We start from the raw sequence: 15,633 nt of genomic DNA on the forward strand, positions 1-15,633 counted from the left end.
GTTCGTTTACACGCCCATAACTAAAATGGAATTATTGGAAATGAAGAAAATAGTGCCCAGTCACGATAAAGACCCTGCAGGTTTCCACCGTGAAATCAAAGACATGTTACTCATGGGTGACTACACCTATCCAGATATTATGAAAATATTGAAAGTGTTACTGCCTGCCGGTATTTACGAGAAACTCAAAGAAAAAGATTGGGAGGTGGGAGACAAAAAGATTGATTGGGCAGCATTAGAAACAGAGGAAACTGGTCGTACCCCAGGTGTAGGCCTTGGGGAGAAAACTAAAGCATTACCAGGTTTATTAGTACAGGTTTTGCCTAGACTGTTAGCGACTAAAAAGGAGGATTGGGATGCAATCTCAGCCTGTAAACAGAAACCCGACGAAGACACTAGTGATTTTTATTCAAGATTCGAGAAATGTTTTACTATTAACAGTGGCCTGAAAACAAGTAGTGAGTCATACCCACATCTTTTTGTGTCAAAATTAGTCGAGAATTCTCTGCCCCAGGTTAAGAACCGTGTACTGAAAGTTGAGAGCACATGGCAAGCCAATTCGCCTTCCCAAATGTTACAAATGTTACAATATCACCAGAACAGAATTAGAGAGGAACATGATCACGAACAGAGACGTATGAAAGACACGAAAATGAAAATGTTAGTTGCTCAGTCAGTTCCAGCAGATGGTCAGAAGAAAGGCGCGGCACATTCTAATAATTCAGCAGCTCCCGTTAAAGGGACATGCAACTATTGTAAACAGCCAGGTCACTATGTAAACGATTGCGCAGATTTGAAACACAATATCGCCACAGGCAAAACCAAAGAGAGACCACGTCCGCCCAGACAGGATCAGGTCCAACAACATGTTCCACAAAATGTACAGCCTATGCATGTTCCACAACAGACTGTAGCGGTACCACAGCCCCAACCCATTGCCGCGACTCAGCATGTCACACAGCAGATGTACCAGTATGCCCAATCTGATTACCCCGACTATCAGCAATACACATGAAACAGCCTAGAGAGGGAGGTTGGCTTGCCCCTTATAGAGGTTCCTGTAGATCAAGAGGGTCCTTATGTACATAGTCAGGTATTAGGGAAAGATAGAAAGTTTTTGATTGACACAGGGGCAAGCAGGACAACCATCAGTCACGAAGAGGTTCCAGGGGCACCCCTCTCAGGCTCACAGAACATTTCCCTTGGATTTTCAGGAAAGCCTATTGTTAATGAAGTATCGAAACCAGTACCCCTTGCAGTTGGTCCATTGTCCCAAACCACAGATTTATTGCTCACGAAATCATGTCCAGAAAACTTGCTTGGTATAAAAACACTGAAAGCTCTAGGAGCTGTAATTTGTTGTTCTCCGGAAGGAGTCAGGCTGTTCCTTCGTGACTTCAAGGGCCATTATGTGTTGAGAGATTTTGATCCCAGGTTACAGAACGTTCCTGCACATTTATGGGCGAAAGGCCCCACTGATGTAGGTTGTATGCACATTACACCGTACCGTGTTACACTCAAGCCAGGAGTTATACTACCACGTATCCGACAATACAAGTTACCACCAGATGCTGTAGTGGCTTTACTGAAAATCATTGACGAGCTCATTGCACAAGGAGTGGTTGTAGAAACCGACTCCAATGTTTGTAATTCTCCTATCATTCGGATTCTTAAACGTACAGATCCAAACGCACCTCCAGTTTATCGACTGATTATTGATTTACGCGAATTGAATAAATGTGTGGTACCACAGTACCCTGTGGTCCCGGATATCTCTTCCTTATTGACAGCTATTGATTCAGAGGCAACGTTCTTTACCGTAATTGATCTGAAGAACGCCTTCTTTAGTGTTCCTATTCATCCGGAAAGCCAGTATCTTTTCGGATTCTGTTTAAATGGCCGAAGCTTCAAATTTGCACGCGCACCTCAAGGATTCACAGAAAGCCCCAGCATCTACAGCCAAGCACTGAAACGACAACTCGATGATATTCACATGCCTCCCAATACTGCCCTATTACAGTACGTCGATGATCTCTTGATCACCGCCCGAAGTGAATCAGAATGTGAACAAGCCTCACTGACAGTTTTGTTTTTCTTGGCGGACAAGGGACACAAGGTGTCTCCTTCGAAGCTGCAATTCTGTGCCCAGCAAGTTGTGTACCTCGGGCACTTGCTGTCCAAAGAGGGGAGACAGCTGACACCAGATCGTATACAGTTAATTGCACATCTTCCACAACCAAAGACACAGAAAGAAGTGCGAGCCTTTATTGGACTCACTTCCTATTGCAGACAATGGATTCCCCAATATGCATTTCTAGCTAAACCACTCATACAGTTAACAGCACAGGAGGCAGCATCTTCGGCTGTCCTCCCCTGGACTCAGGAACATACACAAGCTTTTGATGAATTGAAGAAAGCTTTATGTCAAGCACCTGTTTTAGCGACACCATGTTACAGCAAACCTTTTACACTTTTTGTCACAGAACGCGACGGCACAGCGTTGTCGGTTCTCACTCAGCTTCAAGCAGACAAACACAGACCGTGTGCTTATTTTTCGAGCACATTAGACCCAGTAGCCCAGGCCTTGCCTGCGTGCTTGAAATCAGTTGCAGCGACAGCTCTAGCAATCAGACAAAGTGATTCCATTGTATTGGGACACCAAATGACAGTACAGGTTCCTTATTCTGTAGAGGTTCTCCTAAACAGAACACAGACCCAACACTTGACTATAGCACGACTGACAGGTTATGAACTGACATTATTCCAACCACACATAGAAATCAGACGTTGTAATACACTGAATCCTGCTACACTTCTACCATCAAGCACAACTGATCCTACTCCACATGACTGCGTAGATGTAGTTGACACAGTTACGAAACCCAGACAAGACTTGACAGATGTCGCATTACTCGACCCAGACCTGACACTTTATGTGGATGGTTCATGCATGAGAACAAGTACAGGAGAGCTAGTGGCCGCATATGCAGTGACCACTGAAACTGAAGTCATAGAAACACATCGTATTGACACCCTGTCAGCCCAAGCTGCAGAGCTCATTGCTCTGACCCAAGCCTGTATACTAGCCAAGAACAAGAAAGTAAATGTATACACTGATTCACGTTATGCATTCGGAGTCGTTCACGACTTCGGTGTCCTCTGGCAAGAGAGAGGTTTTCTGACCTCTCACAGAGCCAAAATCCAGCATGGTCCCCTCATTCAAGCACTGTTAGAAGCAATACATTTGCCTACAGCCATAGCCGTCATGAAGTGCAAGGCACATACGAAAGTAACAGACAAGATTTCCCAGGGTAACGACTTTGCAGATCAGACAGCGAAATATACAGCACAGACTCATACACAGACGACTGATATGACAAAGACTGATGTATCATCACTGACACACAGCATGACAGTCAGGGACCCCACACTAGATGTCATTGACATACAGACACATGCTACTCCAGACGAAATCAAGAAATGGGCTGAACAAGGAGGGGTCCAAACAGATCAAGGTTGGATGACGAGGGGAAAAACCACATGGTTCCTCCCCGACTCTATGGTTCAAGTTATCATCAACACTGCACACAGCCCAGCACATTTAGGTGAAAAAGCCATGTTAGACAGTTTACAGAATCTCTGGTTCAACAAGCATTTACGAGCAGCAGCAAAACAGAAAGTACGTACCTGCATGATCTGTTGTCAGTTCAATCCAGGAAAAGGGATTCCCGTAGAGCAAGGTGGATTTCATCCTCCTGATTATCCCTTTGAAGTCCTCCAGATGGATTACATCCAGATGGACAGATGCCGAGGATTCAAGTATGTCCTCGTAGTTGTATGTGCCCTATCCCGATGGACAGAAGCATATCCTGTTCCAGATTACACTGCCCCGACCACTGCCAGGCAGCTGGTTCGTGAATTTTTCTCTCGATACGGTTTGCCCCGTGTCGTGTATTCAGACAACGGTCAGCCATTCTCGTCTGAATTGATGAAACAGATCTCGCTTCTATTGGGGTACCAGTGGAAGTTTCACTGTGTCCGGCATCCAGAGGCAGCAGGTCTCATGGAGCGCCACAATCAGACTCTGAAAACTCGCCTTGCAAAAGTGTGTAAAGAGAAAGGCGTAGATTGGATAGTAGCATTACCAGTTGCACTGTTTTATATGAGGATGGTAGCCCATTCTAGGACAGGGCTATCTCCGTATGAGGTGGTCTTCGGTAGACCTCCTAATATGTGGGGGACGCCTCTGCCGAGAAAGATCACCGATGTCGAAAGTACTATGCTGACAGATTACCTTGCTTCCTTGATGTCTGCACTACAATCTTGTCGTTCACAGGTTGCTGCAGCCTTCCCAGACAACACCGAGGTGAAGCCACATGCACTGGTCCCGGGGGATACTGTTGTTGTTCGGAACTTCGATAGGACGAGTCCCTTGGAGCCCCGCTGGAAGGAGCCGAAGATTGTTTTGTTAACAACCAGGACTGCAGTAAAGCTAGAGGGGAGGAAGGGCTGGGTGCATTCCAGTCACGTGAAGAAATTTCATGGACTTCCGCCAAACCCTGACTCCCAGAACTCTCACGTACCAAAGACAGACACTAAACTCCCTTTTCGAGAGAAAACTCCCCAAGAGGAGTACAGACAAAAACTGAGGTCTAGTAAGTCAGACAGTTTAATTGTTTAAGTCCCCTCCTGGGTGAAGCGGTTAGGCAGTTTCTGACAATGTACAAGCTAGATCCAAATAGAGAGAGAGATAGACAGGAGATCATGAAAAGAAATCGTTACTGTAAAAATCTCCGTAGTAGGTGCATCTACACCCTGATTATTATGTTTTTTCTGAGTCTTACGTTAATTGGCATCAGCTTGATGTTGTACCTGTATTTTCCGATTGCACATCCTTTTTCTAATGACACTGCAGAACACACGTTTAGTGAACTACCTCCACACGAACTGTCTTATCGACTTGCGCTGCGCAACAATACATTCATTCGTATGTTACACCATTCTCACCAGATCAACAATGCTACTAACTGCTGGATATGTGGCCGACTCCCACCCTATCAGAACTACAAGGGAGCTCTGCCCCTCTTTCCTTATCCGTTTACACACAATGGTTCCTGTGGTGCATGGTTTAGTTTAATTAATTCTGTAGATACTGATTCCATAGTTTTCCAGGGCAATTGGGTATGGGGAAATCTGAACACAGTTATGAATAAGGCATGTTTCCCAGACAAGGAGGGTCTTCCCCAAAGGACAGTAACCGACCTAGAAAATGAGGTGTATGGATTAGGCAATTTTACACTCGATCTCATGATTTTAAATGTTCAGTCAGAAACTAGTCCAGACTTGCCATCCATATCAGTTTTACCAACTAAAGGTGTATTATGCGTCAGAAAGAATGGTTCAGTACACTTAGGGCATAGTGAATGTACTACTGTGGTCGAATTCAGTGATAAAGGCAAGCCTACATTCAAAACTTCCCGCCATTCCTATTTCATTTGTGGTCATACAGCTTATATACGTCTACCTCTAGACTGGGATGGTACGTGTTACATTGCATTCCTACTGCCACCTGTTTTTCTAGCCCCATCTGATTATCACAGAAATTCCCGCCTCGATCTAGTTAGGCACAAAAGAGACCTTCCATTAGTTGATTATACTGAAACCGCATGGGAACAATATACAGATTTCAATAAAGGATTCTTTCCCTATTTAGGCATAGTGTCCAATAGTAAATTGATACGCAAATTAACCAGAATTCTCGAAGCAGTAGTGAATGAGACTACTTCAGCTTTGGGCAACTTAACAGAAGAGCAGTCTGCTATAAGACTTGTTGTTCTTCAGAACCGCCTTGTCCTTGACGTCATCCTGGCCGATAGGGGCGGGGCTTGTAGAGTCATCGGATCCAGTTGTTGCGTGTTTATTCCTAATAACGCGCCTTCGGTCTATAAGGCCATTACCAGACTTCACGAAATTGCCCATCGGATACACCAGAACCCAGGCTCCTGGACTTGGTCCGGTTGGCTCTGGAGTGTAGTTACAACCTGGGGATGGAAGCTATTGTCATTCCTAGGGATTATATTGGCCATTGTATTCAGTTGCTGTTTATGTCTTCAATGTGGGCCAGCGATTTGCGGCTTGTGCGCCACAGCTTGTGTTCCCCGCTCGAGTTCACGTTCCCATTCCCGATTAAAGAAAGAAGAACAAATGATGTTATACGAACAAATAGATGGTCTCATGAAAATAGATATATCCTAATGGGTCCGAAGGGGACAAGGAGGGAATGAGGTAATTGGAATTTTTATGGTCAGATATGTCCCCTAACGAGTACCCCATCGTCTCCATGTACGAGTTAAAGTGCATGTAACTTCCCTCCGCAACCGAATTTGAAGACGCAAATACATTTGCGTCCAACGTTAACATGTCCTCTATCAGATCCACCATGAATGGATTGATAACTCAGTTCCTAAGTATGCCGTGCCACCGTCTTTACATGGTGCACTTTCACGTTTTCCTGGCTCTGCCGAGTTAGGCCCTGATTCCTGCCATTGAACCACTTTTCCTGTCTCTGTCTCCGAAAGCTGCAACCTGGAGATGACATGCATCCCTGACCTCTGCCTTACTTCCTGCCAAGCGAGCGGTGCCCGGCTCGGCCTGCTCTGCCTGCCAAAAACAGTATTTTGCCTTCAAGTTATCAGCGTAGCCAGCTCAGCCTCCTCAAACACATTCCTGTCTAGTAAAATAAGTAAACAGCACCCCGGCTGCAGAGTAAAGGGTAAAGCCTTCCTGTCCTCCTCATGTAATTCATTGCTTCCGTTACCATGGTAGGCCCTGGCTCCGCGCATCTGCACCTAGACACGCATACATTCAGTGTAGCATAGCCTCTGCCCGAAAGACCTTTTCCTCCAGTATAAACATCCTCCAAACACAAGATATCAGATATGATTTAGGAACAGGTCGATCTGACATGCCAGACTTATGTCTCTTCTACTAGTGTTAAAAGTCAGACTCTTAGCTTCCTCTAGACGCACGTCAATCACACGTCATAGTAGCTGCACGCGCATCCTGGCCATAGGATTCAGCTGACTCTGCAAGAATTCACTAAGCATCCACCCACTTATGACACTATTCTGTGACGTTTCTAGTTCACGCCTCTGTGCACACCCATGTTCACGCCTTTTTGATATGCACATGTGTTCTTATCATATACATTTCACTTGACACGCCTACTGTATGCATTGCTATTGCCTCGTTATACTATATATGTCATGTACTGTAATTAAATCGTTGACATCTTTCCTGACATCTTCCCTTGCATGCCCGAACCCTTGTATTAATGGAATAGATCTCCATTGACTCGAGTCATTTCTGAATTAAAGCCCTTTAAGACTCAGACACCCCGGACTCTGCCTTTCATTTTATTGAGCTGTTCTTGAACTTGTAGTTATATGGAAAAATGATACGGTAAAATATTTACCACAGAGGGCATTTCCGTAGTCCAGTCTGCTGGTTATGATTGCGTGGGTGATGGCTTTTCTGTGTTCAGGGATAATCCATTTGAAGGTCTTTCGGAGGATGTGGAGGCAGTTGAAGCTGGTGGAGGCGACGGCGTTGATCTGGCATGTCATGTTGAGGGAGGAGTCAAGGATGATGCTGAGGTTCTTATAACTTCTTGTCTTTACATTTTAGGAGAAATGTAACATTATGACATTGTTGGATTTATCACTACCATTCTGGGAAGTCTTTGAATGGAAGCTCTATCATTCTCCTATCAGGAGTAATTAATTAATAACATCCTACCATGTTAACCCAAGTGGCATGGGATTTGCAATGGGAAAAATTACTTGGGCCATTTTTGCAGCACCAGGGCTTATAAAAACATATTTTATAAGTACTATGCTTATATCTACAGGAATCCCACCCCATGGAACAACTAGGAGAGACTTTAGGGGTTCTGAATCAGCAGACATATTGCAGATTCTCCCTTCACAGTGCTCCTAGCATCAAAGTCGAATCTGGGCAGCAATTTACCACAATGTGGGAAGTGAAATGTGCAAGTTCACTTAACCCAGGCCACAGAAAACTCATTTTTATAAGGGTGTACCTTATAAATACCTAACACCCCACCCATGGGATACCTAGGGGAGACCCTAGGGGTCCCTAATATGCCTAAACATTGTAGGTTATCATGTGTAGGTGCCCCAAACACAAAAATCGAGTTTGGGGACAATTTGCTTTTTAAAAGCAGTCCTGCCGCACAGAACCACTTTTAACAATACCTCAGGCTTCAGCAGTGCACACATGCAAGTACAGAAAAGGGCTGCTGTCCTCTAAACTGCCATGCCCTATTTATACTAGGGACTGATAGATAGTTTCAATCCCCATGCCCTATTATTTACTAGGGTCTGAAAGGGTATGTAATGCCAATCACAGGGGTCCACCAACCCATAGTGTACCCTAGTGTATGTAGGTGTTTTCACTGTATTCTAATTGTATTTCAGCATAGCACTGGCTCCTGGCCTAGGCAGAGCCCAGGGTCAGTATTTGTATTTGTATTTAATTTATTTATAAAGCGCTAACAATCATCCTAGGTAGGATATCACGGTGCTGAGGTTTGGTGCTGAGGGGTACGGTAACCGCATTGATTACTGATTATTCTGGTTTAGGGAAGAGTAGTGTCTTTAATTGTTTCCTAAATGATAAGAGACATTCTGTCAGTCTGAGATTGGGAGGTAGTTCATTCCACCTGGTTGCAGCTAGATGAGAGAAAGCCCGCTCTCCCATCCTGACAGTCTTCACGTGGGTAGTGTTTGCTCTTCCTGAAGTTCTGGATCGAAGGTTCCTCGATGGTCTATGGAATTTGACTTTATTGTGTAGAATGGTAGGGCCTGTATTGTAAAGTACCTTGTGTGTGATACACAGTAATTTGAAGTTGGCTCTTTGTCGCATTGGGAGCCAATGTAGTTCTCGCATGCAACTTTTGGCCGAATTATATCTCTTCTTATTGCATACAGCCTTTGCCGCGGCATTTTGCACTATCTGCAGTTTAGAGAAAAGATAGTCTGCCATTCCAACAAACAGAGAGTTGCCGTAGTCCAGTCTGCTCATCAGCAGCGACTGGACCAGGGTCTTCCTACACTCAGTCGGAATCCAGGGGAAGACTCGTCTGAGCATTTTCAATAATGTAAAGCCTCTGCCACAGACAGTGGAGACGTGATTTCATGGACAGAGCACTGTCCAATACCACACCCAAGTTTTTTGCTTTTATGGTAGGATTTGGGGGCAAGCCCAGGTTACTTGGCCACCAGCTGTTGTCCCAGAGCTGGGGATTTTTGCCAAACAGGAGGATTTCTGACTTGTCTGCATTTAGTCAGTCAGTCAGAGTCAGTTACCACCAGTGCCAATCAGCAAAAAAGTTGGGGGGTGTCCAGGGCTCAGGATGACTTTGCAACAGTTGGCAGTTAGACTTTGTTTATTTCTGCCAGGCAGTTACGCAATAGAAGTATTAGATGTGGCTGGATAGGCCAGCAAGTCGCAAGATGGAGGGGTGTGCAGGGTGGACATGAGCACATACCCACTTGCAACTCAAAAGGCTGTGCTCTGCCTTCAAACAAAGGACTTGTCATCACTGCATTGCCCCTGCAGCCAGCTTGGAGCTAGGGCAGGGGAGTCAAGAAATTCCAAGCATATAAAAGGAAAACCTCTAGAAACATCTGCGACTTCAAAGAAGGCTCCTGGTATAAACAAGCATTTACAATGCAATATTTCTCGCATTTTTTGGAGTTGGAGCTAATGGCATTGTGAATGACAATGCCTTTTATTTGTGTTTAAAAAACCTGCAATAATAGAAGGCATTGTCATTTACAATACCAATAGGTAAAAGTTTCTAAAACGCAAGACCTATTCCATTGCAAATTCTAATTTAAATAGTATTTACTGTCCCGTTTCCAAACCACAAACGCACACGACCCCTCCCCCCCCCCGCAACACACCTCCACCCCCCCATCATGCCGGCTACGACTAGTTGTTTCTGATTCTAAGTATTACTTGCAAGGTGGAGTTGGTGCACGTCCAGGATTTTGAGTACGGAACACCAAAGTGGGGATGTAATGAACACGCTTGATTTAAATACACAATGCAATTTCTTTTACTGTGGGGCATGAGGAGGCCCATGGGGCACGTTTTTGAGCCAGTCACATTGGGTGGCTTGGATTTATTTCTGACTGCACTTCAGGAAGGATAGGTACATCTGTCTGTACTTTTTAACCACTTACACAGCTGTATTAATCTTTCCTTACATTGGCCTTTTGGGATTGTCACTACTGTTTAACTGATTCGTCTTCATGCTGAATAAAAAGCCTGAGAGGAGATGCAGTCGGATTGGTTAGAGTTTTCCTCTGATCTCGGGTGGGGTCTGCAGACTCAGAGTGAGGTAGATGTGCTGCTGGGCAATGCATCGTCATTGGTAAGCAGGCAATGCAGGTGAGTAGCTGTCGGGGTGCCCACGAGCTCCAAGCACAGGGTACTGTTGTGCGGGGGCTTTATTGTATAGTACCGTGCCACCAGGGCTCTGAGGGCCGGACTCAGCTGTGCAGGGGTCTGTGGTTCTGTGACAGAAATCTCTGTGTATCAACTGTTTCCCTTCTCCCCCAAACACTCTCCCAGCTGGCCAATTGAAGTGCAAACAAAGAGAGGGAGAAGCGACACTTAGAACTGAAGCACACTGCTCTCCAATATACATACGAACTGTAAACAAACAAAAATCCATAAACAGAATACCGCCATACAGTGGAAAACACCAGAATATTAAACGCACACAAAATGCGCACAGCGTTTGCAGACAAAAAAGTTATTGACACATAAACAGAAGAATACAAATAAAGAGAAAAACAGTCACAAACGGTATGCACATAAATACATATGGGCCCAAATATACACCGAATCGGTAACACTAACAGAAAGGAACATACACAGAAAAGAACAAAACAAATTAGGAAGAATAAACATACACGTAAACAAAGTGAACATACATGCTAATGCACACAAACAGGTTAAGAGTAGAAACGTACATAGAGACACATACAATCATGCATACACATGGACAGTATACAGAGAATAAGACGGCATCCAAGTAATCCCTCTCAGGCACTGAAATAAACACGCATATCTCGCCCGACTCCCATAAAAGAGAGGCCGGCCATTGGAGCACTGTAAGCAGGCGCCTCCGTAATAACACAATGGAAAATCATCCGCTCAACCTCATCAGAGCGCCAAGTGCCAGGAGCTGGTGTTATGGGGGTCGGGGCTGACGTGTCCCTGTGACGACCAGGAGAGATAGAGGCACCAAAAGACCTTTTCCCTGTACATGTTTAATAATGACGGCACCCGCGCTACGACTTTGAACATCTTAAGCTAAAGCGCGGGTGCCGCAGTTGCTGTAAAAGTAAAGATTTTTTGATTTCTTCACTTTTAAAGATATTGCGACACCCGCGCCTTTGCTTAAGATGTTCAAAGTCTTAGCGCAGGTGCCGTCATTAATAAAGAAAAGTAAATAAATAAAAACAAAAAAAGGTTGGCGCCAGCTTCCGGGACTGTTGTCTCAATGGAGTAGAGGTAGCACCGTGTGCTCTGGAGTGCGAGGGCTGCCGTCAATACCAAGGGGAGGGGAATCAGCAGTGCCGTACAGGCTCCACGAAGAAAAGAGCCCCTCAAGCAGAAGGGAGGTGGGGGTATCCAGCGTGCTCGAAAGTCTTCAATTACAAAGGAAGACTGCAGCGTGCAAAACAGATGCCACTGAAACCGATGGCACTGAAAGAAGTGCAAGCAGAGTGGAATAACACAGTAGTTAGGCACCGCTGTATCGGGACTACACGAAAGTTAGGAAATCACCAACAGCCAACAGAAAAGGAGATACCAGCAACACTAAGACAACTAAGCCAATAGCAAGCAAAAAGACAAATAGCATGAAATGTAACCCAACATACAGATTACGTTAAGTCTCGCTGAGACAATGCATGTACTGCCAAGGCAAGACCTAAAAAAGGGACCCTCAGACCCACTCTTCAGGATTGTATGAGCTTTGCACACATGCTTTTACCACGCATGCATTAACTATGAAGGTTTAGGCACATAGACCGTTAGTGCGCATTTACATTAAATAATATTAACAATGCCTTTACCACATTATCCATTATTATGCATACCTATAGCAGGCAAACATCTACTATGCATTTTTAAAAATTGATAGAAATGTAAAGAACTTGTTTAAAATGCCACTATTAAGCTGTCAAATACTGCCAAAGGGCACTTTCCTGTCGCACTGCTGAATGGGGAAAAGTTCCTCCCAATAAGTCACTTACCCCTGAATCATCCATTTTTATAATTGTTTTCCAATAATTATACCAATTATTGTACACTGAATCTTCCTGTTTATTAGCTCACTAAAGAGACAGCATGATTGCACAGTAATTCTTTATTCAACATTTTCTAATGCCTCCTGCTGCCAATCCAGGCTCTCAACAGCGGCACACGGGGCCACTCATGTCTCAAAGGGGGCTCATTTCAACAGCGGCACGTGGGGCCACTCATGTCTCAAAGTGGGCTCATTTCAACAGAGGCAGGGCCACTCATGTCTCAAAGTGGGCTCATTTCAACTGCGGCACGCGGGGCCACTCATGTCTCAAAGTGGGCTCATTTCAACTGCGGCACGCGGGGCCACTCATGTCTCAAAGTGGGCTCATTTCAACAGCGGCACGTGGGGCCACTCATGTCTCAAAGTGGGCTCATTTCAACAGCGGCACGTGGGGCCACTCATGCCTCAAAGTGGGCTCATTTCAACAGCGGCACGTGGGGTCACTCATGTCTCAAAGTGGGCTCATTTCAACAGCGGCACGCGGGGTCACTCATGTCTCAAAGTGGGCTCATTTCAACAGCGGCACGCGGGGTCACTCATGCCTCAAAGTGGGTTCATTTCAGTCATTCCACCCACTGAATCTCGAGCCTGCTGACTCTTCGTCAGGGGTCTCTGAAACAAAGAGCTCAACTACCTGCTCCATACAAACTTACCTTATCCACAAAAAAAGAAAAGATGTCGCTGCTTCCAAAGCCTCCACCCTCATTACCCCTTGCTTTCTTCCTCCATCTGAACATAACATTACATTCATGAGCTCCTCTGAAAGTCAACCCCCCCACCTCAGTCCCCCCCACCCAAAATGCAACTGAAGAAGTGAAAATGCAAAAACTAACCCCCCATGCCCTGCTTCAAACCTCACAAACCACTTACAGTTACACCCATCAACAGGCCCCTTCCCCAAACCAAATGAAGGTCACGTGTATTTGCCAAAACAAAAGCAATATTCAGTGAATGACCCAGTCATGTTCTGGATCCATCCACAGAGGAAATCTCAAGCCCATTGTATTTCAAGGTAGCGCTACGCTGCTAAGCGCTTTGCGCTCTTACTGCTGTTTGCTATTTGCTTTATATTTTGGGTTCTTATCCCTTGCTTTTAATTTACCTGCACTATAATAGGTCTTTCACCGCCGCTTGAGCGGGTCCGGTTCTTGGGTGGGGTTCGTTTTGGTTTTGGCCGCCATCTTGGAGTGGTGTGGTGGTGGTGTGTTCAGGAGCTACTACTGGCGAGCGTTCTAGTGCGCAGGAGCTACTGAGGGACACCTATTTAAGATGAGTCGCTCCGGAGCTCGCCCTGACAAGGAAGCGCTAAGCTGCTAAGCGCTTCGCGCTCTTATTGCTGAATGCTCTTTTAAAAAATCCTGTTTGCTATTTGCTTTATATTTTGGGTTCTTATCCCTTGCTTTTAAGTCGCCCCTTTACCTGCACTATAATAGGTCTTTCACCGCCGCTTGAGCGGGCCCGGTTCTTGGGTGGGGTTCATTTTTGGTTTTGGCCGCCATCTTGGAGTGGTGTGGTGGTGGTGTGTTCAGGGGCTACTACTGGCGAGCGCTCTAGTGCGCAGGAGCTACTGAGGGACACCTATTTAAAGCTCCCCGCCTAGCGCAGCGGTAACGCGTAGCGGTGGCGCCTTCGCTTAGCCTGAGTCATGCCAGAGTCCTGCCCGTCTGCGCCCGTCCGCGCTAAGGCCATGCGGGTCGCTGTGGGCAGGAGGTCCGTATCAGGCAAGGCTTGTCTTCGTGATTCGCAATGCTCACTTACTCTAGAGAGAGTTTATGGTCTATTGGTCAGGCCATTCATAGATGTGCGTTACCATCTGTCTATCCTCTCCGCGGTCCTTATCATTGCCCCTGCAATAGGTGGACGCTTGATCCCCCGGTGTCTATCCAGCAGCAGGGCCCTCCATCCGCCCCTCGGGCTGATGGCTCCGCGCCCATCTTGCGGGTGCTAAATTTAGGTTTAAAGTATTTTATTGAAGCAGGGTGAGATAGGAAACAACAGGGCAAGAAAAAGATAAACCACAGGAGCAGCACATTCAATGCGTACAATACAGTAGATACAGCAAAGCAATTACATCTCTTTAATAGGCACCATTCGATTCAGGAACACAGCTTGTGCGCCTGTGGTCACAAACAAATAACGGGGGGGAGGGGGGGAACGGAAAGAGGAATAGGGGGAAGGGAGAGGAAGAAAAAAGAAAGAGGGGGGGGGGAAAGAAAGGGGGGGGGAAAAAGGGGAAGGGTGGGGAATCATCCCCGCTCCAAAAACCTACCTAACCATCAAAACCCCCTAAACTACCACACCCAAACCCACCCCTGTACTGTGCCATAATCTTCTGCTCTCCCCTCATAGCGACCCTCCAGTAATCCCCGCTATGCAATGCCAGCCCCGACCAATCAGACAGGCGGATCTGGTGGCGGCGTCAGCCGTAACAACCGAAGATATCTAGGACAGGTGATCTCCCGAAACTCAGAACACAACAGACTATGGAAGGGCGCCCACAGTTCCTCAAAAGCATCAGTATCCCCCAGGGCCACTAAGGACATCTTTTCCATGCCAAGGACATGCCACAGTCTATGCAGCCAGCCGACAACAGTGGGGAGTGTGGTGGAGCGCCAGTGTATGAGAATGTTTTGCACCGCCGACCCCAGAGCAATCGCAATCTGTCTGCCCCTCCTAGACCTGAGGGGATACATCAACCCATTCAGTAAACCCAGTAAAACATAGGCGGGGAACCTCGGCAGCTCTATCTCAAAACATTTGTCCACCTCACCCAGGACCTCTTCCCAGTAAGAAGCCAAAAGGGGGCATTCCCACAGTATGTGTGTAAGCGTGCCATTATTGCCACAGTTGCGCCAGCATGTCCCTGGTATTGCCCTATCCATCTCATGTAACTTCTCCGGAGTGCGGTACCAGTAGGTCGAGATTTTGGTGAAGGTCTCCGTGAGCCCAGTGTGATAGGCCGAGTGGCGTGAGCGGTAGGAGATGTGGCCCCATTCCGTGTGACTCAACACTCGTCCGAGCTCCCGTTCCCATCCCTCGCGACCGGGATTGTGAATATGAAAGGGGGGGGGCTGCAACATTTTATACAGATCTGAGATCAGTTTAGCGTCCGATGTGCGGGTGATTAACCAACGCTCGTACACCGTGATCTCCCGATCTGCCGTGTCGCGCACTTGGGGTTGCAATGCCCAGTGGCGCGCCTGCATATATCTCATACGCTCCGC

Source organism: Lissotriton vulgaris, unplaced genomic scaffold (assembly GCF_964263255.1).
Source record: "Lissotriton vulgaris unplaced genomic scaffold, aLisVul1.2 SCAFFOLD_227, whole genome shotgun sequence".
Classification (NCBI taxonomy): domain Eukaryota; kingdom Metazoa; phylum Chordata; class Amphibia; order Caudata; family Salamandridae; genus Lissotriton; species Lissotriton vulgaris.